This window comes from Spermophilus citellus (genome assembly GCF_964194105.1).
Source record: "Spermophilus citellus genome assembly, chromosome: 8".
Lineage (NCBI taxonomy): Eukaryota > Metazoa > Chordata > Mammalia > Rodentia > Sciuridae > Spermophilus > Spermophilus citellus.
In genome coordinates, this window is record NC_138189.1 from 110,799,916 (window position 1) to 110,824,130 (window position 24,215).

At 34.6% G+C, this 24,215-nt stretch overlaps 1 protein-coding gene across 8 annotated transcripts in view; it reads right to left on the reverse strand.

Moving 5' to 3' along the window:
* BMPR1B (bone morphogenetic protein receptor type 1B) overlaps positions 1 to 24,215 on the reverse strand; it is a 370,882-nt gene that overhangs the window by 66,799 nt on the left and 279,868 nt on the right. Inside the window, exon 2 of one of the 8 annotated variants that reach the window (XM_081303654.1) lies at positions 16,739 to 16,838. The exons of the other annotated variants lie outside the window; for them this stretch is intronic. The gene's annotated coding sequence lies outside the window, so the exon portion shown is untranslated. The remainder of the gene's footprint in view (positions 1 to 16,738; positions 16,839 to 24,215) is intronic. 8 annotated transcript variants of the gene reach the window in all.

Sequence of the window (24,215 nt, forward strand, 5' to 3'; positions counted from 1 at the left end):
AATCCTAAATTTTGCTTGAAAGTTTAAATTTTATCATTAGCAAAAACCACTGTCAATTACTATCCCAGGAGTGGCAGGCTTACTTTGTTCATTTTTGAGAATATGTGCGCAAATACTCAATTTTCAATGCCATAGTTTGTCAGTCATTCCTTCTAATAACAATTTTTTTTTCATGAATTAGTCTCAAGCATTATTCTTTGGTATTTTGAAGAATTTCCTTATATATGTTTCATAATTCATCAGACAGTATAAAAAAAGGTATTTACTCAAAGGCTGATATTTAATAAAATACCTAAACACAATAATAATAATATATGTTATAGTCAACAGGTTTGTGAGAATTTGATTTCTATTTTTTCCAATAGCAAGGAAAGGTTTTTCTAAGTTTTCCATGTTCCCTTATAACAAAACACAAGCTATTGGCTGGAGCCTTTGTTTTTTATCCCCTTTATCCCTGTCACTAATCAGTGCTACTATAGTACTCTCTGATCTCCTTCCCACTTCCATAATCCATTATTTGCACTGCTGACTTAAAAATAACAACACACATGCATGTCCTTGCAAAACCAAACAGCAAGCAAAATAAACAAAAATATCTAATGGTTCTCAGGTTCTTAGGAAGGCATTCAAGGTTCCCCGTAAACTGACTAAAACTATTTTTCCAGCTTCATCTCCTATCATAGTGTGCTCCCTGGTATACCTTATGCTTATGTGCACCATAATTTTTATATTTTCATGTCTTTTTTTATAATATTTGTGCAGCCTACAACATCCTTCCTTTGCCATCTATATTACATTTTCCAGTAGGAAGTACATGCTTGTTTTTGATGTTTCCATGGAATTTTACCATGCTATATTTTACTCTATCTTAAATAGTATCTGCACATATATATCCCGACCTATTGAATGACTTATTGCAGGCACTATGTTTATTTATATACAAGTCACCCACTTGATTATTAATTTGAATTAACCATGACCTCAGAAAAGTTACTTAACCTCCATGAACTTTCATGTCCTCATGAAGAATGAGGATAATAGTAGTATTTATTCATACCCATAAAATGCTTCGAATAACATCTTAGAAGAGCTTGCCCCATATGAGTTGGCACAATTTATATACTATTATTGGCTGCAATCTGTGACCAAAGAATTACATTGTTTGATGTTAACTGGCTCACATAAGAATCCAACTCTGATTTTAACCTTCATAAAATTTTGAGCAGACATTAAAGTTTTTAAAGCACAAAAAATTTTTAAAGCAAATTAGATTACTTTATGACTTTTCAAAGTAGTTTTATGTCAGCAAATATATCCATTATCATAATAGGTCTAAAGGACAAAGCTAACTACGGTATAAGACCATTCTGGAGTGTAATACTAATGAAGCTAACTAAAATAGATTCCTTCCAAGCACGAAATAAGCTCATTCCTTCAAGCACAGCATCGGTTCATCCTAAAACTTTACTGTACAGTGAAGTGAAGGTTGTAAATCAAGGTGGGACTCTTGGGAGGAGACAAACTTATTAACTGGATATTTTCATTTCTGGCCACAATTTATGAACTTTCTTTTAATGCTTTCTGAACATTTTACCATTAACACAAAACAATTAAGCCTTATTTTATAGTTTAGCTTCAAAGGCCTTTCTCTTCCTTCCCTCTTTAAAAGGTCCAAAAGTCTGATCCTTTAGCCCCTAGCTCAACTAAAACAAGAAGGGACATAGAGTTGTGATAGTGGCTGGTTGGATGAGGCCACCTACAGACCACTCTGAGCTGGAAGACAGAAGCCTTAACATACAACAAAAACACACTAATTATCACCAGTGTAGCTAATGGTCTACTTGGAAAACATGGAGAGAACTGGCCACATTCTCTAAAGGTTGTCCACTCCAAAATAGTGACTAGTGGGTTAGAATTATAAAGGCAAAGTTAACAACAATCAAAACTGGAAATAAATATGCAGTAACCATGACATGATAAAAGGATTATTCTCTAGTCTTTCATCAGAATCATATTATTAAAGTCATGCACATATAGATGTGGTGATGAAGTCTCCTTATGATGCATTTAAAAAAACTGAAGACTGAATCACAGATTCACTATCTGCTTGAAAATCATAATTACAACATCATTTTCCAATAGAAAATAATTAGAAGGAAGAAGTTTCCTTAGTTCCTGTGAAATAAATCCAACAACTTGTATACAGACTCTGCAGAGAGCAGATGGTGAAAACAATAAAAATGCCAATGGTAACTATGACTTATCAGTATAAATTTATGAGACATATCTTAAAGATAAAGTTTGAGTTAAATAAGAGCTACTCATCACTTTACAAGGATAAATTCAATGTTATGACATATCATGTATAAAGTAAGTTGGCAAATAACTTAAAAACGGTGGCAAACTCTCTAGAGGAACATGTTAACCAATAGAACAACATTTTTTGTTTGTTTCCAAGTCTGTGCTTACTTCTGCAAATCTAAATAAGCAAGCCTCTTTCCTTTTGGAATTGGACCTGAGGCATGTGCAGTGTGTATCTTTTCTACACTTCAATACAGAAACTGAAGCACAGAAAACTTGCTCAAGATCACAGAACTGGAAAAAGCTGATACTGTGGCTTAAAGACACACAAGTCTTGACTCCAAAGCCTGATCTCCTAACCATTATGATATGATTAAATCAGGATTTTCAAGTATCTCCAGAGACAAACACTTGCCAAGCCAAAAGTCAATGCAAAACTGAAGTCACCATGTAATAGTCAAATGTGTCTGTTATAGTCAAACTACTACCTAGAATCATTTTTAAAAGCCATTTTATTTGCACTGTTTCTGTCTTGACAAGTCACAAGCAGCCAGCAAAAAGAAACTGGAATTTCCACTGACCACCACATTCTGCTTTAGTCTTAGAAGTGTTTTTTATCTCTTTTCTTTTGAAGTGAATTTTAATGAGTTCCTAATTGTCAAAGGACTTCATAAATATTCATTAGACATTAAGAGAACTTCTTTCCCTTTCCTGAAAGCAGAGAGAGAAAAACAATAAGACTCCAAAGTGGAGCCCACACAAAGAAGTGCAACTGTAAACATTTGCTTTTGTATTAGATGTTTATCTCAATGATTGGTATCGCCAGAACATTCAGAAAGACAAAAAATAAGATATTTTCGTACTGCGTACTTTTTAAAAATACAGAATATTTTCATCTCAGTTGGCCATATTTTCTTTTTATATCTCATCGGTTTTAAATCATCCAGAATATGTCACCAACTCTTTATAATACCTTCTGTGCCTCCAAACAATAAAATGACTATGATCTTGGGAGGAAATATTTTGGTCTAAATCAATGAGGCAAGTCCTATTGTTAAAAAAGTAAATGCACCATGCTGCATTTAAATCTTCACAGGAAGCGTTCCAAAGTGTGGCATTTCACATCAGTCCTAAACAACAGTCTGATAATAACACCACCCAGATAAATGTCTCCTGCTAAAAGTCCTAAGTGCTTCTCCAAAAGGGAGGAGATGCCCACAAGAGAGTGTGGCAGCTCCAGGGTTCCTGAGGCCAGTCTCAGAAGTGCAACATCCTGGCAAGGCAAATATTAACTAAGAGCAAATCTATCCCAAACCCACACTCCTGATTCACTGTTGAAAACTTATCTGTAAAAAAAGAGAAAAATGCATTTGCTCTTTCTGTATGTACAATTTTTTTCCCTTTATCTATTAGAACTTTTGCTTCCTCAACCAAGAAACAAAGACAGGTTTCTATGGAGTAACTTCATAAAAGCTGAACTGCCAAAGACCCTACCTTGTCATTCTCATAGAATTAGAAACAAGATAAATATCAGTCCAATTGGAACAAAATAAGAGATGACCATTAAATTGACAAGATGAAAATGCTTATTTAATGTAGTCCTACTTTTATAATTTCTCAGATGACCAAATTCAAAGTACTTATATCATGTTAATGTTTCTGAATTTTAAAAAAATGATAAATCGAATAATTTTTGTTTTCTTTTTTATTCTAAACTGATCTGAATAATCCAAAAATACAACTTCCATATTCTTGCCTTGTACCTCTCAGTTTCTTAAGCTTCGGTGGGTCTAGGTAAGGATGGAGTAAAGATAGGAGGTAAATTTGTAATGGTTATTTAATCACTTCTGCTTTGTGACTAAATAATTATTTCATATTTATAGGGACTCACATTACCTTTCAAATAAAAAAATAAAAACTACTACAACCAGTAAACACAGAAACATTTTATAGTGCCTGGATTCAGAAACACAAAATGGCGAGCCACAAAATGTGATACAAGAATATAATGAGGCAACTCAGGTCACAAAATGCTAAGGAATTTTCAGTATCCACTTGCATAGTAACGTTTTAAAACACAGCCTACTACGGTTTGAACATTCCCTCCAAAATTCATGTTGAGATTCAGTTGGCTTTATGGGGGTACTGAGAAATGGACCTTCAAAGCAGACCTCCAAGCAGTGAGGAGGTGATGAGGGCTCCATCCTCATGAACATAGTGGGGCCATTACCCCCAAGAACGGGTGAGTTCCTATGGAAGAGGATCTACTGCAGAGTTTACTCAGCTTTCTCTTACTCTCCTCACACGTGACGCCCTCTGCCATCTTATCACATGACAAGGAGGCTCCACCAGATGTTGGCACTTCTATTGAATATTCAGCTTCCAAAATGGTGAGAAATTATTATTTTTTCTTTATAAATTATCCAGTCTGTGATATTCTGTTGCGCAACATAAAACAGACTAAGACAGACTAAGCTGTCTGGGTTCATCATTTGACAATTATATTACCACCTTCCAGATAAGTATTATAATATATATTAATAGTAAAAAGGGGTTAAGAAAAAGAAAAAAAGTAGGTCTATGGGGTCCTTATTGGCTGCTTAACAATTTCAAGTTCAGAATAAGAAACATAAATTTAGTCCAAATAGTCAGCTTCAATAGATAGATGATCTTTGACTAACGATGGTTTGACTTAAGATTTTTCTACTTTTGAATGATGTGAAAATACCCCCATACAACCATTCTGTTCTTTACTTTCAGTGCAGTATTAGATAAATTATATGAAGTATTAAACATTTTATTTTAAAACAGGCTTTGCATTAAATGATTTTGCTCAACTGCAAGCTAATGTGATCGTTCTGAGTGTTTTTAAGGTAGAGTAAGCTAAGCTGTGGTGTTTGGTAAGCTAGGTGTATCAAACACACTTTCAACTTATAATATTTTCAATTTACAGTGGGTTTATTAGGATGTAACCCTCTCATAAACTGGGGAGTATCTGAACATGAAAAAAAATATTGGTAAAGAATGTAACCACATTAAAACTTGTATTTTTTTTCCTTATTTTACTGTTTTATTTTGATCTCTATTAAAGGTAACCTGACAACTGTCTTCTACTTCTTTACAGTACTTAAAATGTCTAACCCTGTATTGAATCCAGAGATGTATCTAAAATGTTTACTGACTAAATAAATTTGAATGAATTTAAAATAAGTTATTTGATGGTTAATTTAATATGTCAATTAAATTGGGACACCAGATATTTGCTCAAACATTATTCTGCCTTTTTTGAAAGTTTGCAGCAAAAAAAAAAAAAAAAAAAAAAAAAAAAATGGAGGGGGGGTATCATAAAAACCAGCACTAAATCAAAACCAAAATGGGAAGGGGGAAAAAAAAACAAACAAACATGTAGATTTGGGCAAGTCCACCACCAGCAGCCATCTGATCTAAAAAATGTGGTCAGCTCAACAAAGTACCACTGAAAAATCAGAAGGAGGCTGCCAAGAGGGAACAGAGCTCCTTTAAGGATGCCTGGATAGCCAAGTATAAGCACAGTATCATCACAGAATATACCGTGGAAAACTGAGACCAGAATATATCAGGTGACCATTATGGATGTTACAGGATACAGGGACTTTTCAAAGACCTGATTAGAGGCACACTGCATCCTGAGGGTACTGTCCTAATGTCGCTGATGACGTTTGTGATGGTGAAGCTATGAATCCTGCCAAGAATGAACAGGCCCATGAACATGCTCTTCTGGCTCAGACCTTGGGTCTGAAACAACAAATTGACAGTATTAACACTGAGCCTCTCTATAGCCAAAAGACATATAAGGAAATCATTAAGGAAGCCAACACCTGAATTAGTAAAATTGGCTATAATCCCAATACGGTAGGTTCTGTGCTAATTTCTGGTTGGAACAGTGACAACATACTGGAGCCAAGTGCTAGCTCCTAGGATAGAAAATCACACATAAATATGTAACCGTAGAACGTCAACATTTAAAGATCTGGGTTGAATCCTACCACTAACTCATTCAACTGTCAAGCCTTTGTGTCTTCCCATCCAGGAAAAGCCTACAAAATTGATGGGCTTGCAATTGTCCTAGGACTATGTGGAGACTGGAGTTCCCAAACTCAGCATGGTGGTCATCATCAGAACTAGAGTAAAAAGTCTGTTGAAATGCACCATGAAGCCTGGAGTAAAGCGCCCTGGGGTCAATAACTGATGTTCCAATGGGCTTCAAGAATATTCATGTGGCAGCCTTGCTGATGGCAGGAAAAGTGACTCACCAACAAAGCAGCTGGCACTACTGCTCAGGTGATTTGCCTGAACCATCCAGGCCCAATCACTGCTGACTATGCCCCTGAACTTGACTGTCACTCAGCTCACATTGCTTGAAAGTCTGCTAAACTGGGGTTGGGGGTGGGGAGGGGTGATTGCCATTTCTGGTAAGAAGCTAGAAGATGGTCCTAAATTCCTGAAATCTAGTCATGCTGCCCTCATTGGTATGGTTCCTGGTAACTGGTGTCTTGAGAGTTATCCACCTCTGGGTCTTTTGGCTATTCATTACACAAGACAGAGGGTTGCTATGGGTGTCAGTGAAGCAATGGACAAGAAAGCTGTTGGAGCTAAAGTCACCAAGTTTGCCCAGAAAGCTCAAAAGGCTAAAGGAATATTATCCCTAATATCTGTCACCCAAGTCTTAATCAACAGTGAAAGAAAGGTACAGAACTATTTGTCTCAACTTACCATTTAAGAGTAGAAGTCTGGTTAATGATACCAACACATTGTAGAACCTTCAGAAGGAAAGGAGAATGTTTTGTGAACCGTTTGTTTTTGTGTATACGTGGCAGTTTTAAGTTGTTTTTAAAAACGGTAATTTTTAATGGAAACAACTTGATTTTAAAATATCTGACAGAGAAGTTTGAGAGTGATTAATAAAAATTTAAGGAGAAAAAAAAACATCCTGGATGTTTCTATGAGGGTGTGAGATTGGTTTGACATGCAGAAATCAATAAACGTAATTCATCACATCAATAGACTTAAAGACAAGAATCACACAATTATCTCAATCGATGCATCAAAAGCATTTGACAAAAACAACATTCATTCATGTTCAAAACTCAAGAACATCATTCTAAATGTTAAAAAAAAAAACCTGAAAGCATTCTATCTAAAAATTGGAACAAGACAAGGATGCCCTCTTTTACCACTTCTATTCAACACAGTCCTTGAAACTCTAGCCAGAGCATTTAGGCAATAGAAATCAAAGAGATAAAAATTAGAAAAGAAGAGCTCAAACTACCTCATTTGCCAATATTACATAATTTTACATTTAGAAGACCCCAAAAACTCCACCAGAAAACTTCTAAGAATTCATAAACAAATTCAGCATGCAACAGGATATAAAATTAACACCCATAAATCAGTTTTGTTCCTATACACCAATGATGAATCAACTGAAAGAAAAGTTAGGAAAACTATCCCATTCACAGTAGCCTCAAAAAAAAAAAAAAAAAACCACCTTGGGAATCCATCTAAAAAAATAGGTGAAAGACCACTACAATGAAAACTACAGATCACTACAGGAAAAAATTGAAGACCTTAGAAGACAGAAAGATCTCCCATGTTCTTGGATAGGCAGAATTAATATTGTCAGAATGACTGTACTAACAAAAACAATATATAGATTTAATGTAATTCCTATTAAAATTATAATTATGTGCTTCATACAAATAGAAAAAGCAGTCCTGATATTCACCTGGAAAAATAAGGGGCCCAGAATAGACGAAGCAATCTTTAGTGAGCAAAATGAAGCAGGAGGAATCACAAAACTAGACCTTAAATTATACTACAGAGCAAGAGTGACAAAAACATCATGGTACTGGTACCAAAACAGACATGAAGACCATTGGATAAGACTAACACTTAAATGGGTAGACCTACTAAAGCAGATTGCCTTCATGTAAGTGAGTCTCAAGCAGTCATTTAAGGTCTGAACAGAACAAAATAGGCTGACACTCCTCAAACAAGAGGGACTCTTCCTGATGACTGCCTTCCACCCTGATGACTGCCTTCCACCCCGGACACGGTTGGTTGTTTTGTTTTTTCCCTTCTGCCTTTGAAATCAAGCGGAAGCCTCAGCACTTCGTGATCTCACACTTCCAGACCTTCTGACAGCAATTATACCATCAGTATTTTCTGGGTCCTCAGGTTACCACCTGCAGATCTTGGAACATGTCAGCCTCCATAAGATATAAGGCAACTCCTTATAAATACATCTCTTTCTAACCATGTATACCCATGCTTCTGGCTGTTTCTCTAGAGAATCCTAATACCCATATTATAAGTTTACAAGGCTTATTAAATAACCAAGTTTCTTTTAAACAAATACAATAGGTTATTTTAATTAAATATGAACTGTCTTAGGCCCTTAAATTGTGATTCTCACAATTTCTTCCATCTAAGAAAGCAAGAGTTGTAATTTCACTGCCAACAATATAGTTTAAGAGTTATAGTAGCAAGGGGGAACATAGGAGGAATAGATGAATCCTAGATAGGGCAGAGAAGTAGGAGGGGAAGGGAGAGGGCATGGGGTTAGAAATGATGATGGAATGTGATGGACATCATTATCCAAAATACCTGTATGAAGACACGAATTGGTGTGAATATACTTTGTATACAACCAGAGATATGAAAAATTTGTGCTCTATATGTGTATTATGAATTGTAATGCATTCTGCTGTCATATATAAATAAACAAGTATACAAATAGTAAAAAAAAAAAAAGTAATATATCATACTCTATGCTCTGTTAATAGAGATTCAGGAAACGCAGTCCCTAATGCCTCATCACCGTATGGAGTATCCAATGTAAGCCCAAACTGGGAGATGATTAACACTGTAGCATGCTGCAAAGAGTTACCACAAGGTTAAACAGCAAGGATTAGACTCAAGTAACATTTCACTCATAGTCTAGGTGTACTTGCCAACTAAGAGAAAATCACTAATCAGAGAGAGTGAATTTGTTTTCATTCCTATAAATTTCCATCAGCAGTATTTTTTTCTATCTATATCCCCTATTGGCCCAGAGATTTGTATAAAGTAATCTTTCCAACAGCTTTGCTCCCTTGAGAAATCAAATTGTTTAATAAATTTCTAGGTTGAAGACCAGTTCAAGACGCTTGACTCTCCTATACTAAATAAGGGAATAAAAATCACCAGAGGTATGAAAGCTATTGGCAAAACACTCAGCATCAAAATAAATGAAAAATGTGTTCATGAACAGAACCATTAAGAATTTTATATTACTAAATATAATATGAGTTTTATATTACACATATGGATATGCCAAAAATCTTACTTGAAACATTTAGACATTTTTTTATTTCATGTATTTTTAATGTTTTACTAAAGAACTCACTCATTTCCGGTGACTAAAGGAAAAAAAGTGCTTCAACATGTTTTCAATCAAAGAAGATGACTTTGAAAGATAGGACAAGCCAAAGGTAAATTCCTTGCACTCTAGAGGTACTTAGACACTTCATCTTCAGATAAATGCCTTTTTCATACTTCCAAATATGCCAACAAAATGAATCAAGGAGAATTTTTTTCTCTTTTTCAAAATTCTCTCTTTCTCTCCTTTTTAAATAGTCAAAATAAATAGTGACAATAGTTAAGAACTCCTGTGCTAGTCTAGGAACTCAAAGAGTCGCTACTGCCAGGCACCATTTCCTACTGGGACAGTCGGCCTTATAGTCCCTTTCCTGACCTCTAGAGCTATACTTCATCTGACAACTACTCTGCTACCATTTGATGCTCAGAAGTCTTGCTGATGAATTTTTCAAACTAAGCATATGTAATAAATCTGTAGTCATCTTTTCTCCTTCCTGAAGCCTCTTCACTCTATTTCTTTCCATTCTATATCTGCTTTCTTGAGTATTATCTCTCATAATCACAACCACCATCCACCCAGCTGTCAATGCCAAGACCCTCGGGACTTCCTAGATATTGCCCTGTCTCATATTCATTATATCTATACCATCTACAGCACAATCATTTTAGTCTTCTGTGTTTTCTTATAATCCATCATCTTCATTGTTTCTGTCAAAACATGCTAAATGAGGCCATCAACAGTTCTTATCTGATTCATAGCAAAAACCTTTCAATCTCTGTTCTGTATCCCTGCCTTCCTTTAATCATCTTCACACTACATCCCAGAATTATATTGCCTAAAATATGCCTTCATTCATTTACTAAGCAAGAATTTTTTGGACACCTTTTAGGCCCCAGGGTTTGTTCCAGTGGAAAGAAGTGGATACAATTCCATGCCCTCACAGAATCATTGGAGAAAAGGAGTCAGTCAACCAAATAACATGAAAATATATAAATTACCCCAAGTGCTATGGTGAGAAATAAAGTAGGGATATAGAATAGGTCCTACTAGGAATGATGGTGATTTTATATAAGATGGTTAGAATTTACTTATTGTAAAGTCATCCTTGAGAAGGGAGAGGTGAAGATGACACTGAAGAAAAGAAAAAAAAAAAAGCATAAGAACACTCTAGACAGAATGATTTCAACCAAGAGCCTGGGGACAGACTCATACCTGGTATTCTCACAGAGCAGCAGGGGAGGTTTTTTTTTTTTTCAACAAGAGGGACCACAGTAGGAGGTGAATTAGAGAAGAAATGGGAATCAGACCCCCAATAGAAACGTTTCCTCTGATTGCTGTACTAAGAATAGATAAGAGAGAGCAAAAACAGAAGCAAAGAGCCAGTTAGGAGGCTGCAGCAACAATTAAGGCAAGCACGGATGGTGGCGTGGACAAGGGGGGTGGTGGTAGGTGGGGTGTTAAGGAGCAGTCACACTAGAGATATATTCTGAAGTTACTAAACTAACCATGACTTCCTAGGAAAGCAGAGCCAAGACACTTGCATACATAGAGACAGTGGATTTGGGAGTGTCACCTCAGGATGTTGGAGTATAAGACTAGGGATATGAAATAGAGAAGATGAAAACTTGTAATTTGAAGTTGCTATCTAGTTCATCCATACCAGAAGTATTATGAAGGGCACATCCATCATATAGAAAAGATATTTTAATGGTGATATCCAAAGTCATGTTAAGTATTTAACAGCAGAGAAAAAGTGTAAGTCTTCCCATGTCCATCCAAAAAGGCTACTTACTGCCTTTTCTCAGTTAACTCTTGGACAAGATCTAAATATGTTTTAGGATATTTTATAGAATTAGGTAGAAAGAAGATCAAAAATACCTACTGCATTTTAATACTCATTTTCTATTGAAACAGAAAAATAAGCCCATCCAGAAGTAAAATAAAATTGTTATTTTCATACATCCCCAGCCCTATTCTGTATTTTATTTAGAGACAGGGTCTCACTGAGTTGCTTAGCACCTTGCTTTTGCTGAGGTTGGCTTTGAACTCATGATCCTTCTGTCTCAGTCTTCAGATCCGCTGGGCTTACAGGCATGCGCCAACACACCCAACCCAAAATGACTCTTAAGGAGAGGAATAATAAAATCAGACATTGTCACCCCCATCTCAGATTTACTGCTAAAAAATCTTCTTCCACAGGATATGGTGGCATGTACCTATAATCTCAGCTACTCAGGAGACTGAAGTGGGAAGATCACTTGAACCTAACCAACACTGGGTAGGCTCCATCTCAAATTAAAAAAAAAAAAAAAAGGAAAAGATAAAAAGGGTTTTTTCAAACATGTTTTGTTTTATCCATGGAACTAAATTATATATATTTAGTTAATGCTGTTCATTCAAGGCAAAGACTAGAAAACTTTTCAGAGTATTTTGTTGGCTTTTTCTATTTTCATTCTGATAAAATTAATTATGATTAATTAATGATTAATTTTAGATGCAATATAGGTTTTGTTGGATAAACATCTTGGCCAGCTAGGTTTTTGGAGTCTAGTCATTTTCACTTGGAACAAACGTGTTATTCCAGAAGATGCCAACACATTATGTGTTACTGATACATAACAAGATTACAGAAAAAAATGAAAACATTTAAAATGCAAAACAGAGTTGGGAAAGATTACACAGGAAATGACCTGAGGAATGCCCTTAGCCATTTTCTAAAATCATTTGCATAATATCTTCAGGGTTTAAAAGTACACCTAGGTCCTATTAAATCTGTAAAGTTTTTTAAGGAACAAAATTACATACCCAGGGAAGTAATAATTTACAGTAAATAAAAATCACCTAAGTTTGAAACTTTCAAACTTTTAATTAAATCATTAAATAATTTTTTTAATTAAGAGAAATTACAAACAAAAATAAATGTGTAAGTTAAATCAGATCACTAGATATTGTGGCATTTTTTAAAACTTACCTAAAATTCCTTTACTAGAAAAATAAGGCAGAAGACTAATAACTAAAACATTTTAGTAATCATTTATTAATCATTCCAATCATTCCATAATTCTGCTCATAAATGTTTCCTGGTTGCCTGTGAGATAAAGTTCAAACTTATTCACCTACATAAACTTGTTCAGTGCTTCTCAAACTTTCAAGAAAACAGGAATCACCTGTAGGCCTTGTTCAAACAGATTTCTGGGCTCATCCCCTGAGGTTTTTGATTCAGTAGATCTGGGTTGAGACTCAAGAATTTGCTTTTCTAACAGGTTCCCATGTAATGCTGACACACAGGAACCATGATTGTGAAAGTAAGATCTGGTCACTATCTAGCCTTTATGACCCACTTCCACACTCCTACACAAATTTCCAGCTCCACACCATTCTCAGTTCTTTGATTTAGTTTAACTATCTTAATTGTGCTCTTATTTTTATAGGCTCTATGTTAGAATAAAGAAAATTTAACCTGTACTCTACAAGGTAACTATATTTGAATGCTGCCACAACTATATCCCTACCCACCCAGAGTCAGCTTCCTTGCTTGGTATTAATACTCTGCCATGCAAACCTTACAGCTTCAGGGTCTATTTCCCTCCCTACTGGTGGCCACAGCACTAAGTGGGTAAAGTACAAAACAACATTCTAGGAAAATATGTTTCTGTTATGACTATGAGCCCTGTCTATAGAGAAGGGCCTGTCAGTGTGGGCAAGTTACCAACCCCTCATTCTCCCCTATGACAGGAAAGGTATTTGGGCTATATTAGCAAGAAGGAAATTAATGAGCACCTCTGATTCAGGAATGAGCCTTCCTAGACTCTGTCCTCAAGAGAATCTTTTCATCTTTGAAGGGAAAGTCTGTGACAAAAGTTCAGAGGCAAATTAATAGCTTCCCACAAGGCCAGACTCAGAATTATGAATAGCAGCTCCTAAGAAGATAAAATTTCCCCTTACTGAGCAAGCAGGATTGCAGGTTGTCTACTCTGCTAAGGTTTTAGCAATGAAAAAAATGACCTGATTTGAACCAGAGCTAATGGTAACTCTTAATCACAAAGAATTTTTCTTATAAACCAAATAATAAAACTCTGACTTTAGAGATAAAATACTATAATTGATATTATAAACAGCAAACATCATTCACTAACAAACAACATTAGGAGCTATAACATAATATTTTATTGTAGAGAATATTTTCCAGAACAAGGTCTTCAGTTAACAGGGTAAAGGAGAAACAATGTTTTCTAGCTGAAAGGGGATGGGTATACACTTGATTTGATTTCTAATTATTTTCTATTACATAAAATCGTACAAATAAAAAAAATAGAGAATCTTGAATTCTCACAACTCACTTTTATAAAATCTTGGACATTTTTATTTCTCAGGATAAAATGTGATAAAATGAAGCCAAATGAAGACCAGTTCCTGCTTCTCCCATATTCCTCACTATCATAAATTTGCTACTTATCATATTAATATTTTTTAAGATTGTTATTGGATATAAATCTCACATACCATAAAATTCACTCATTGAGCATGTATAATCCAATCCTTTTTAATGTATACACAGAGATGGATAACCATCAAAAATCTAATTTTATAACATTTTCAAGCCCCCTAAAACAAACTTTAGACCTGATAGCAGTCACTTCTGATACCAGTCCTCGGCCCCAGACTGTCCAGATCTGCTTATTCTGAAATTCCAAATTAATAGAATAAAACAACATCAGTGTTTACATCTTGCTTTTTAGCATGTTTTCAAGCTATCCGTGTGGTAACAAATGTCAGTACATCATTCCTTTTTTTTTTCAATTTTTTTTGTAGTTGTAGATGGGCAGAATATCTTTATTTGTTTATTTTTATGTGGTACTGAGGATTAAACCCAGTGCCTCACATATGCTAGGCAAGCGCTCTACAGCTGAGCTACAGCCCCAGCCCCCTTCATTCATTTTTATTGCCAAATATTTTACTATACACACACACACACACACACACACACACAATTTTAGTTTATCATTTTATGAGCTGATGGATATTTAGGTTTTCACTTTTGGGTTACTATGAATAATGCTACTATGAACTTTTGTGTCATTTTTCTTGACTATATGCACTGGAGTCAACTTCTGGGTCATAGGATAACTTTATTTAATATTTGAAGGAAGTTTCAGACTGTTTGGTAAAGTGGTTCCACCATTTTACAATCCCAAAAAAGTGTAAGAGAGTTTGAATTTCTGCACATCCACACTAGTGCTTCTTATTATCTGTCTTTTTGATTACAACCATTCTAATGGGAGTGAAGTAGTATCTCATTGTGGTTTTGATTGGAATGTCCCTGATAAATAAAATATTAAGCATTTATTTATTTACTAGGAATCTGTATATTTTCTTTGGAGAAATGTCTGTTCAGATTCTTACCCATTTTTAAATTGTACTATTTTTCATTACTGATTTGTAAGAGTTCTCTATATAATGTGACTTAAATCCCATTATCACATGTTATATGCAAATATTCTGATATTCTTGGTGATGTACACAAGTTACTATGAAGTACACAAATTACTTTTTAATTGACTGACTCCATTATTTTTCATTACTGATTATGCTTTTGGGGTTATATTAAAAAAACATTGCTAAGCCTATAAATATCAACCCTATATTCACCTATAAAATGAGAAATCACTCTTCCAAACAGTTAAAATAATCACTTCTCCATATCCTTGCCAAACATTAGTATTCTTAGACTCGTTTTATTTTAACTTAAAATTCTCTATTTATTTCGCTTCTTTTCCTATGTCTATACCTTCCTGCTCTGTCAATTGCCTGTTCCTGTCTTCTGCCATTTTTTAAAATTTAGAACCATTTTTGAAGACAATCTTTACTATACAATTGACAATTAAATTTCTCAATTATATGTGCAGAGGCATGCTTTCCAACTGTGTGGCTTGTCCTTTCACTTATTTGTTATTTGTTTTGTTGAACGATTAAGTTTAATGATATCAATTTTTTTGTTTCATTTTGTTACCGAAGATTGAACTCAGAGGCACTTGACCACTGAACCACCTCACCAGCCCTATTTTGTATTTTATTTAGAGACAGAGTCTCACTGAGTTGCTTAGCACCTTGCTTTTGCTGAGGCTGGCTTTGAATTTGTGATCCTCTTGCCTCAGCCTCCCGAGCCTAAGGGATTATACCCGTGTGCCATGACACCCAACATTACTAACATCGAATTCTAAAATGTTTTATATTTTGTGTTTTTCTTCATCTTTTTTGGATTTTCAGTCTTATGAAAATTCTCCTGTTATTTTTTAGTATAGATAGAATGTACACAGCCAGACCATCTTTATTTTAATCTAGACATTACTTACATGTTAACTTTGTGACCTTGAACATCTTATTCAACTCTGAACCTGTTTCCCATTCAGTATAATGAAGATAATAAAATACCTACATCACAGTCTACCTTAGGCCATAATCACATTAATTAGTATAGCTATAAAACTGCAAAACCATAATAAGTTGAAGGGCAAATATCCTTACCTTGCTCTGTGATTATAATCTACAAATACAAATCATTTTATATTAAAAGATAAAAAGAATGTTGACATTTGTATCATTGAATTTGTAAATTATAAAATCCAAATGAAATGAGTTATCATCTATTTAGCTGTTAATATTTAATGTAACTATAAGAATGCTACTTTCCATTTTCTCCCTAGATCCTTTAGATCAATTTGTAGATAATAAGTTAATAATTCATTAAAAAGTACAGGAATAGTAAAATAATCTAGACTAAGAAGTAAAACATTATAGAACTTCTGGGGATAATTTTGCCCATGTATCTAGTAAAATACAAATAGATAATACAATATCCTCAGCATGTCTTTAAACCCTTTTAAGTATCAGATACAAGAATTAAAACAAAGTCACAGAACAAAAGACCATGCATTTTCATTCAGTTTGCAAAACCAAAGCCTAGTTTCACAGCAAATGAAGAAATAATCAATGGAGAGATAGAAAAATTAGGATAAACACTACAGCATTTTTACTTACTGAAAACAGTTCACCAATTATTCTAACACATTCGACAGCAACTGCCCAAAGCCATAAAATCCAATGTGTAAATCTAGAGGATCCCAGTACAAATGATATCCTACAATGAAAAGGAACAATAGCCATGTAATTTTGGCATTAGGAAATAAATCTGTAGAGGTGTTAGCATTCACTCCCAAGGTGTAAAGCTACAGATCACATTTCTTCTTTGTATGTCAGAACAACTCAGGATATTTTGCAAGTAAGCTCTTTATATTAATATTTTAGGAAGAGGTAAAAGGAAAAAATGCTCCATTCTTCAGTGTGGGATGCAAATTTATTTCCTAGAATCCAAACATATTCCTCATTTCTGATACTGAGGAATTTCAGCTCAGAACAAACTGTGTGTAAGTTGCATTCCTCAAAGTACTTAATCATGATAGCCTAAATGTGGCTGCATAGAGTCCTTTTTAGTAAACCAGAATGTACTATAATAAAGTGGACAATCCAAACAGAAGCTATCAGCTGTGTTATATTCATAAGCTGAAATTTATTCTTGCTGGTGGTGTGTCTTTTTTGTAATCTCTCTCTTACAGAAAATGTTTATGTGGCAAAGACCTTGCTTCAGCTCTCTGCACATTTAGCCTATGTAGCAATTCTATAATCAAATGTAATTCCTGAAGAACTAGAACTAAAAGTCTGGATCCCAAATTCTGTTCTACTTAACAGTGAGACTCCAGACAAGCCACCTAACAACTTCTCACCTCATTTTCCTCCTTTGAAAAAATGAGAAAACAAAAGTAGATCAATTAAAATCAATTAAGTCTTTTCCAAATGTAAATGTAGATTCCTTCAATATGTAGTTCTACTAGGTTTGTTTTTAGATGGTGTAGATGATTATGTACACAACAGCACTTTATTTTCTGTTAAAAGAAACCTTCAGCTCCATCATCCCACACACAAACTACTTCCTTTCTTACTTGAAAGGAAATTCCTTTTCAAGGTTCACAGTACATTAGAGACAGCTGCATTACTGAGCTTCCTCCAGCAACTTTAAAAAGCTGCAGATGTAGCCCATGCATGACATGAATCACGGAAAGAGACAATCCCAAGCACTTAGATTGCCCTTCTCTTACCCTTCTTTACTGGGATATTGTCTGTGAATATCAGTGGTGTGTGAGTGCACATGCAAGAGTGTGTAGTGCATGTTTATTTTAAATGAAGTTCCCGCAGGAACACAGAAGCTCTCACAAAATTACTGTCTTGAGTGCTAATTTTCAAAGTAAGATAAGTTTAAAGAAGGGGTGGGGGAGGAAATTTTTAGTTGATGACATTTTAACAAGTCACTACCTCTTAACTTTCAAAGAGACAAACCTCACATCAATACAGATTCCCTGGGTATGCTTCCATGTTGCACTGGAACTTAAAAGTGTTTGTCTGGAAAACTTAATTCTGGACTCAGAACCAGCAAAACAACACTAAACTAAGGTAGTAAGAATTCTGGCATAGAACTTTTCCAGCAGAAGCAGAAAAAAAAAAAAAGAGGCTTGGTTTCCTTCCAGAACAGTCCCCAGACCTACTAGACAGCCACAAAAAATATAATTTTTTTCATTGGGAATAATATATTTAATATAATTGGGGGTAGGCACAGGTTCAGTAGCAACCAAGCAACAATATGGTGCTTTCTGAGGGTAGTTCACAGAGCTAAATTCTGAGAGGAGTTCCAGGAGCCAAAGAAGTGTTTAATGACTATTTAAAAACAGAAATTATTTGCTTAAGTATATCAGAGAGAAATACAGGAAATATGTGATTCCCATTTCATTTTATTCTACCAGAAAACTTTCAGATCATACTTAAATTGTTGTAAATAAATTCAGACTTATTTTATCTCTTATTCTTCATGGAAGACAATGTGTTAATAGTACAAGAACAATTACTTTATTAAACAACAGGTCTTGCAGGTGCAATATTTTATAAAAGCATGTCTAAACTAGATATGTAAGTAAATTATTTTTGGAAAAATTCTGACAATTTTCTTAATCAATTGTATGTAATGACATATACAATTACATACAATATGTAATTATATTAATTATATATATTTAATTAATAAAATAGCATCTTCTATTGGTCAGAAAGGTGGGAGAGGGTTTAGAGGTTCTGTCTGTAAGAATGTACTAGAATTTATTAACTCAGATCCAATGTATAGGAAATCCCTTACAAAACTGTATTGTGTTTAAGGTTTCAGGACTCAAGTCTCAAATATTTGGTTTAGCAGATTAGGGGTACTGGGACCCATATCTTAAAAATGACCTATAGTGTTTCTAATATCAGAAATATTGAACCATTATGTGAGAACTGGAGACTACCTTTCTTAAATTGATGAACACTGACTGCATATCACACACCAGTTAGTTTCTACTCAATAGCCATTGCAATAAGCCCACAGTCAGTGTTCCGGGAATATCTGATAAACCCCTCAATTCTACCAGGCAGGCCAGAAAGAGGCAGAAAATCATCTGATCCTGAACTCAGGCTCTTCTACCACACTGCACAAAGCTGCCGCAAAGAAAACACACTGGCCAACTGCTCTATTATTGTTGGCATGCACCAAAATTTGCTCAAAACCTTTACAAATGAAACCCAGCTGCTTAAGCTCAATACCAGATGTCTTCTACAATGTGTGGCTTTGATAGATTAAATTGAGCATAAGAAAGAGATGAAATATACGAAAATCTAATTTGCAAGATATTTGTCGTTAAGTCTCATTTTTTAAAAAAAGACAGAAAATTGTATTTTTCACTCGAAAAGGCTAATAGTATGGATTAGTAATATTCATAATAGCTCTTAAATACTTAAGTCAAAAACTGACTGTTTGGTATAGATGCATAAAATAAAAGCCAAAAACAATCTCCAGACATGCCCCCACTGAAAGAATGTCATGTGTCTGTCAAATCACATGATTTAGCATGAGGCTCCTTTTCCTTTACAACCATGCCCCAGTTTGAACATTTCACTCGGACATAGGAAATTAAGTAGGAAATATTTAGTGATATGGTCTGATTTCAATAAAGTGTAATAATCCTATAAAATATACACAGATATATAAGAAACATCTGTATGGATCTGGATAATATATAAAAAAATGTACAAAGTTAAAAGCCAATTTGTTTAGCAATTTCAATTAAGTAGCATCTACCCTTCTTTGTGACTATGTCATGATGGAACTCATTTTTTGTTGTTGTTTTCTGGGTCACTGCACAGTTCTCAATAGCCTCAGCTGATTCCAGAGGCTAAGTTAAATTCAGAGAGCTACTCAAATATTCTTCCACAGAGGAGCTGCTGCTGCAAAGACCCTTACTCAAATGATATAACAATTCATGGATAAATACAGCATGTTATTCTTACAACATTAATCTTTTTTCCTCCAAAATAGAAACACAAAAAGACTGTTGCTCTTTAATGAAATTTAAAAACAATACTCATTTGAGCCTAATAATGCTAACCAAGATGAACATTCAGTTGAGATTTAGCCGCATAAAAAAAGTACATAATCATTAAAACTCAACTCCAATCAGCAAGTTTTATTTTTTCAGATTTAAAGACTAATGACTTGAAATGTTGATTTTTTTTCATATTTTAAGGTAAACAGAAATGGGAATTTTTTTTTAACTTTTTCAGATTTGACTGATGCCTCTCAACCATTTAGTTCCCACATCACTGAAGTTACACAACTGATGAAGGAGTATTCTAATTTTCTATTTCCATACATGTAAAACTCCCATGAAAATCATGAAGATACCAAGATGAACATGGAGACATTATATACCACAGGGTACTGTAGAGCAAAGAAAACTATGAACCAAAGTCATTTTGCAACATGTACTCATAAAGTTTTTAAAAAGTGAGATAGAAATGCACATTAACTTTCTTGAGATCAGAAGCGTAGTTTCACATACTACATTCTAGAAGCTGATCAAATAAATGATGTACAGGGATAGCCTAAAATTCATGGCCTGTTAAGGGACTATAAATGCCAAATGCATGATGTTCTTTGAGACACAAGGTTTGCAACCACTATTTTAATAAAGCAGTGAAAATCATACTTAACCATCTTACAGAACTAAAATCTGTCAAGTCACGACTCTGCTTGTTTCAAATATTAATTTTGCCACCATCTTGATAACATGATTTTTAATGGGGATTGAATCCAGAGACATTCCACTCTACCACTGATGTACATACCTAGCTCTTTTTATTTTGAGACAGGGTCTCACTAAATTGCATAGGCTGGCTTGGAAACTGTGATCCTCCGCCTCAGCCTCCTGATAGCTGGGATTATAGGAGTGTGCCAACATGCCTGGCTTAAACTTCACCTTTTTCTTTTTTTTTTTTTTTTAAGAGAGCAAACTAATCACTTAGCCCTTCATTTACTGATAAAATAATTCTATAGTAACTGGAGAAATATCTTAATAATTGGTTATAATAGTTCCTAAATACTTAAGTTTGAGTGAGAAATATTTAAGTGTTTTTAAATGTTTTAAACAGCCAAAATAAATAATTAGTGACCAATAGTAGCTTCTTTAATCATAAACAAGAGAATACTAGGAGTATTTATATTGTTATAACTGACAGTAGTAGCCATATTAAATGTTTCTGATCATCAACCTAATCCAAAACTTTTCCAGAAAAACTGCACATGTCCACAGTGGTTATTATTATCTAGTGGCATCCTGGTATTGGGCAATTACATATTACAGCTGGGTTACATATGATTTTTCTAAGGATCAGCAGCCAATCAAATCCTTTTCTCAAAATTTGAAAATATTTTGACAGTGAAACAGCCACGTATAATGCCCACTATATGTGGGGGACTAAACCAGGAAGATCACAAGTTCAAGACAGCCTCAGAAATTTGGTGAGACCCTAACTAAATTTTTTTTAAATTAAATAAAATGAAATATAAAAAGTTGGGGTATAGTTCAGTAGTAGAATGCTTGCCTGTGTGAAGTTCTGGATTTGATCCCTAGCCCTTCCAAAACAAACAAACAACAATGAAACATTTATAACTGGACTCTGGAGATCTAAGTGAAAAGGTCTCAGAATACCAGGGACTTTTCACTATTGGTGGTCATGTAAGAAATACTGAGGATATCCAGGAGACAGACTCCTCTACACGGAACACCTGTGCTGTACACTCCAGAGACAACTATAAACAAAATGGACAGAGCTTTTCCTTTTGAGAAGCAAGCTCCTGTCAGGAGAGAGACCTGTATAATAATAAATCATGATGCAAACTACAAAAGAAAAATAAAATTTACAGGGAGTGATTATATCAAGGGAATCTCAAATTGCACTGTTAAGGAAAACTAAATTCAATGACATTTAGCCTATGGATAAGCAAAGAAGAAAGGCAAAGAACTTCCCAGACGGTAGAAATAGTACATGTGAAATATGTGAGAAAACGTTTTAGATTAAAAAAAAAAACAGTAAAAGGTATATCTAATTGTTGCTTAATGAGAAGTGAGATGATATACAAAGCAAGTCAGAGGCAGCTGATACCAAACCCTGTGGGCCATACAAAGATTTGCATTTTAGCCAGGCATAGTGGTGCATGCCTGTAATCGCAGTGGTGCATGCCTATAATCCCAGCAGCTCAGGAGGCTGAGGCAGGAGGATTGTAAGTTCAAAGCCAGCCTCAGAAATTTAGCGAGGCCCTGAGCAACTCAATGAGACCCTGTCTCTAAATAAAATACAAAAAAGGGCTGAGGATGTTGCTCAGTGGTTGAGTGCCCCTGAGTTTAATCTCTGATACCCACCTCCCCCACCAAAATAAAGATCTGCATTATATCTTAAATCCAAGGAGTGTCTGAGGAATTTTATTAGACCAAAAGAAAAGTAGGAATCAGAACATAAGCAAGAAGAGAAGATTGAATTAGAACAGGATATATTCCATGCTTTTGTAATTACATCAAAATGGATTCTATTGTCATGTATAACTAAAAAGAAGCAATTAAAGGGGGGGGAGGGTTAGGATGAGAGGAGAGACTGCCCAGGAAGGCCCTCAAAAAGATTCACAGAGTAGAAGCTCAGTTCTTGGCCTTCTCGGGAGGCCCAAGTTTCCTTTAGTTTTTCTTCATGTCTCCGTTCAACTTTGTTTTCTACTAAAGTTTCTGCTCTCTACAACTAAAATATCCATACTAATAATGTGATTTTATATGAATAGTTAATAATAAAAGAAATGTGATGGAGATGCTATTAAATAGAGAAATCAGTTCATTGAAATGCCACAGCTTCTTCAAAGTTAAAAGTGGAGGGGTCTAGTGTAAGAGTGAGGTTATTCTATGTGCACACTCCAAAATCTAAAAAACCACCTCACAAAATCACTTGTTTTTAAGATGAAAAAAAAAGTATAGAAAGTTTAGTAGTAGTAAAGACCAACAGAGTCCATCTGGATCTAACCTGTAGCATAAGTAACATAGTGACAGAAAATTTAGCTGATTATGATCATTTTCCTATAATAGTTGATACTTTCTCGAGTCTTTGCTCAATTTCTTGTATGAATTATAAAAATAGATATGCACTTGGAAAGTTAGAAAAAAACATCCACAGATTTGTTCCTATCAGTTATAAATCAATAGAAGATTTCTAGAATGTCATTCCAAATTCAATTGGCTTAGAGAGGAAAAAATTGATATTACTATGATGTTTCTAATACAGTTATTCTTCCATAGCCTTCATGAATATATAAGATTAAATTATATATACACAGATATTTATATGTATATAAGACTTCCATGTGTGATTTCTATCACTTTTTTAAAGAATGACTTCTCATAAAAAAGTTAAATCAAATATGATTTGAGTCTGTAGTACATAGTTCTATAAATGTTTATTATCCAATCTATAGAACTTAGGTTGAAAGCTATAGTTCAGTCATTTTTCTCCTAGGTAACTTACCACAGAGATCAGATTTCTTACATCTGTGATGCTCACCACAACTTGCAGTTACTGCCCATTAATAGCCTGAGATTAATTGTTAGAAATGCCGAATAATAGAGGCAGTAGAAAACATTTTAAACACAGCACTGCATTGATGCATTTAACAGCTGTGTTGGTCTAACAGTTCAGATTTTCACTATATTTTGCCATATGGTAACAAGGATCATTTTTCACTGAAAAAATATTACCAAATATTGACACCCTATAGCAATATCACCATTGTAATTTTGAAACTCTGCATTCATAGCCCTGTTTGCTATCTTCCTGTTATTAGATTACCTATTTGAACTAATTTTTACTGAAGTATCTTATAACAGCAATTTTGAATTTTGAATTAGCGTCAGCTAGGGCAGATATGAATATTACACATTAAGGAAAACTATGGGGATATGACCTGACAATGGACAGACAGGATATAAAATCTATAAAACTATAGAGGCCATGGAGATTGGAATCTGTTTGTTTTGTATTCAAAGAGAGCTGACTTCTACTTCCT